The following is a 4743-nucleotide window of genomic DNA, read 5'->3' as shown; positions in this document are numbered from 1 at the left end:
AAGCTGAGGGAGGATAGGTTTAGGTTAGATATTAGGAAGAACTACTTCACGGCAAGGGTGGCCAGAGCCTGGAATAGGCTTCCCAGAGAGGTGGTGCTCTCACCTTCCCTGGAAATCTTCAAGAGGAGACTGGATAGGCACCTGGCTGGGGTCTTGTGACCCCTGCCACCCCCAGTGCTCCTTCCTGCCCATGGTGGGGGGTCAGACTAGATGATCTGTCTAGGTCCCTTCCCACTCATTGAGTCTATGATTCTATGATTTCCATCAGGACACGTGCTGCCCCAGCACTTGTGGGTCAGCTGCCTTTTCCAGCACATGTCTAAGCAAGACAGGGTTGGTAGCCATTGTACAGTCAGGTGAACTGGACACAAGGCCAGTGCCCAGTGCAGCACAAGCAGGGAGTGCCATCTTCCCCCAACCCCAATGTACCTCACCTGTGGGCAGGGCTCTGTGCAACTGTGACTACAAAGCCTACTGCAGAATCCACCGTTTTGACTCCACAATTTTAATTTTTATGAAAAAAATAATCGTGTGTTCTCGGTCTCAAAAAAACCCTTCCCAAGGGGAACTGAGCATATACCTGGGCAATGATGCCTGCCTTAGTTTGAAGACAGCCTGAAGCAATAGTTTTGAGAGCAGTCTGACCTGCTGCATTCACCAGCCCGAGGTGTGGCCTCTGATGAGTACTCACAACCATGTAAATGCCAGCCCAATTAGCTGCTTTTCTCCTGGTATTTTTAACAAAAACAACTGGCTAACACGCTGCTCTCTCAGTGCTCCAGCCTGTCCCTGGATGCTCCTAAGCTAAGTACAGACAGTCAAAAAGCCCAAGGCCAAATTAATTCAATCTTCACAGGTTAGTCTAAACTACACAGATTGAATCGATAAGCAAGTGAACAGACATTTACTTTTGATTCCAGAAATGCAGCCACGTGCCTGCAGTGGGTCAGGCCGGACGCCGGGGGGTGCTAGAGCGCACCTCTCTGCTCAGCTGGAGCAGACAGCCAAGGCTAACCCGCCTACCCTGCAAAGCATCTGGGGATACTGGGGGACTGTGAGTTAACTTGAATATGGAGTGGATCTGGGATAAAAGTTCAATAAACCGATTTAACCTAAATCAGTTAAGTCTGATACTACATCCATCCAGGTTTAATCTTAAACCAGTTTCGACCATTCTGAAAGTGGTGTATGCGCATTGAACTTCTGGTGTATTACAGATTTGAACCAATTTCCAATAACTTACACCAGTTTATGAGTAATTTCTGTTGCTAGCCCCACAGTGCAGCTCCACAGCATGTGGAAAAGTAGAAGTGCAGGGACAGAGTAAATCAAAGAACCCAACACAGATAACCCAGTATGAATAACCCAAGGGCTGCCCTATTTACTCACTTATTTAATTGAGCGATACCTTTGGCTTTAAAAGATGGCCTGAAGCTGTCACAGAATCCCCAACTTGCCAGAGACACCAGGAGCCCTTGATTGGCAGTTTAGGTCCAGGTTATTGCAAAATATAAAGTGCTATGCCCTGGGCCCTCAACATGCTCTGAGAGGTTCTCCTCCTCTGGGCATCAATGACCAAGTGACTCCTATGGTCCAGCTTATCTCAGTCTAACAGTGAGCTAATTGGTCTCAAAGGCAATGGCAGGTTTTTCTGAATGGCCAGCTGACATCTAAGATCTGCAGTAAGGCTGCTAGCTCATTCACATGGGCAAGTGAAGGACATGTGGCCACTGCTGACCACAACTGGATTTTAATGAGTGGAAGACCATCTTGAGACCAACTCCCAGATCACCCCAGTTCCACCAAGAAGCAGCCAGCTCTTGTTGGACCAGGAGATTCAAAACCTTCAACTGAACAAACAAAAGCACATCCCTACCATGGTACCTTCCTCTCATGTTGCAGAGTGAATCTGATGCATTCGAAATGGAAAGGAAGGCAACCCTGCCTAGAGCCAAATCTGGTGCTAGCCTTCTCCATCTTGTTCTGCTTAACCCTCTCCATTGTGATCTTTCTTTGTGGGCTCCTTCAGACATTGCTGGTTGGACAATGTGAGCTCTCTAGCCCTCGTCATTCAATGGCTGATGTAAAGTCCATGCTGGGCAGTGGAGACTAGCACTTTACTTTTGGTCACAGGGACATCCCTGAGAGGTGGAAGGGCCATGCTTCAGCACTGGGGTATCCTCTGTAGCATCCCTCCTGCATGGCATGAGTGCCTGTGCTCTTTGGTAGCTTTCATTGTGGGGTCATCACAGCAGTCCTGGGGAAACGCAGTAAGTCAGGAGCCCAGCCTTGGCCACTGGCTCTCTAGGGCACAGCTGATGCATAGGAGCAATGGGTCTGTGCAGAGATGGGCCTTATACTGACTGTTTAGAAACAGGACATAGGCCCAGCCTATGACCGAAACAGGACCAGGACAAAGAGCTAGGCTAGTTTCAGATGTGAGCACCCACACATCCAGCAACACTTGGACCGAGGTCCAACCTATTTCAGCGATAGTGTGAGGGACCAGTAGGGGGGCCCAGCACTGCGCTACACAGAAAAGACCTGGGTACTTAGAGCACCACTTCAGCAGTCTCCCACCTCTGCTTTTCTGGACACACTTGGAGCTCCTAGCAAGCCATGCTGGAGCACGTAACATACAGTTATTACTTCTAAGCTTAGTGGCCAATGTGCTTGAACTTGCCAGGGCCTCTAGAGGTATTTGACATGTCAAAGAGTCGCAGGATAAAAGGGAATTTGCTGCAACTTGTCTCCTCTCGCAGCTCGCATCACCTCCCCCTTGCAGCAACCGGATCTCACTCAAGGCATCCAGCCCTTTGATGTTAAAGGAGAGAAAGGCTGCTCTTCCCCACTCCAAAGGATCCAAAGAGACAATGAGCCAAACATTAAAGGATAAGCATACTCTGAGGGCCTGCACCCGCCTCTCAGCAGCTGGACCCAGAGAGCTGGGACAGTCTTGTTTTGCTCGGTGCATCAGTGAGGGATCAGCTTTGCAGCACCTGTGCCGGTCTCTGCTTCCCAGTGGTGCCTTCTTCATCCCCCTGCCACTCCCACCACCCAGTTCAGATTGGTGTGGGAGGGAGACATGGGACTAGGTGCTGGAAAGGGCTTCAGAAAGAAATAAACCTGGGTGAGGAAAATGTGTGTGTGTGTGGGGTGGGGGGGACACAGGCAGCATTAGAAGAGAGGAGGAGCTGAAATGGAGGTGCCTTCACCCAACCCCTTGCTTGAAATGAGATTGGTGGTGAGGGCTCAAGGATGGGACTGCAGCTTCACTGAGTACCACAGGAAATAGGGGGGGCTGCCATGCCACGAATCCCTGGAGAAGAGATTGCCTTCACACGTGTCCAGAGAACTGATCGTATTAAAGAAACCACAGACCCAGGAAGAGCCAAGCCGAGAACGCCCATCTGTCAGCTCCCAATCCACAGGCCTCTTCCACCTGTACTGAAGAAGACCCCCTTTGGCTTGTATATGTAAGCAGGCCTGAGGGCATCATCCCTCCCGTGGCCGTGTGTACAAAACTAGCATGGTGCACAGTGACCTAAAGGACTGGCGGAGCCCTAAGAGACAAAGAACAGGACACGCAGACAGGACCTGTGTGGTGCCCACAGGAGAGGCAGGCGTGCTAAGCTGCTCATCACTCAGCAGGCACCCGGCATGAAGAGCTCTGCTGAGAATCTGGCACATTGCTGGGTGCCTACATTGCTGCTGAGCTCTTTAGAAATATCTGGCCCCAAATTTGGATGCTGGTCACTTGAAAACCGGGCTCCACGTGCAGACTAAGGGATTCTGTAAGATCTCGTGCCAAGAGGTAGTAACTCCTGGCACGCTGAAAAAGCATGTCCATCACTAGTGCTCTCAAGGTGGGGATTTGATCTCCGCGCTGTAGATCACTGTTAATGGGAATAAAACCGATTTGGTCCAAAATGCTGGTGACCTGCACATTAATATTCAATATCTGTATTATGGCAACTTCCAGAAGCCTCAGTTATCCTTGAGGTCCCACTGTAATAGGTGAAAGGCAAAACCAAAGAAAACACAGCACCTGTTTGAAACTACCGTAGGCTATATTTGGTTCGCTCATAAATTCTGCTTTCTGTTATCTCTGGGGTGTCCAGCGCCAAGCGGAAGGGGGTCCCAGTCCTTGGTGAGGTTCCTTCATGCTACTACAGGACAAATGATTAATAATTAGCATCATTTGGAGGTCATTGGGATTTCACATTGGGAAATGAGAATAAAATTAGTCTCTCAGAACTTCTTGAGGCCAAACGGTGAAGGCAATGGTTGTTTGTCCTGTATAAAGAAGGAGGACACTGTTTGGGTCTCTGGATGTTTCGCTATTTGCCAGCCATTCTTCAGGATGTGGGATTTGCCATATTGGAGCAGGTTATCAAGCAACATCGTGTCCCATATTTAATGTTTCAAAAGAAGGCAGTCACTCGACCCTTACACCACTCCTAAATAGCTTATAAATAATGACACTGCATGTGCTGGGGGAACAGAAGTTTTAGTTGATCCCTGCAAGCCACCACCTTACACCCAGACCCTTGGAAGTGGATTGCCTCTGTTACCTTAGCTTTAGCTACGAAATGGTGATTAAGTCACCCAGGCCTTTTCAAAAGTCACCAGCAGTATCTGACTCAGATACTTATGGCTTATCCAGGCATCTAAATAAATTCATAGTTTCATAGTTTCATAGCTGGTTGGGTCGGAAGGGACCTGAGCAGATCATCAAGTCCG

Source organism: Gavialis gangeticus, unplaced genomic scaffold (genome assembly GCF_001723915.1).
Source record: "Gavialis gangeticus isolate Ggan-Ray unplaced genomic scaffold, GavGan_comp1, whole genome shotgun sequence".
NCBI classification, from domain to species: domain Eukaryota; kingdom Metazoa; phylum Chordata; order Crocodylia; family Gavialidae; genus Gavialis; species Gavialis gangeticus.
This window is presented reverse-complemented; position numbering follows the sequence as displayed.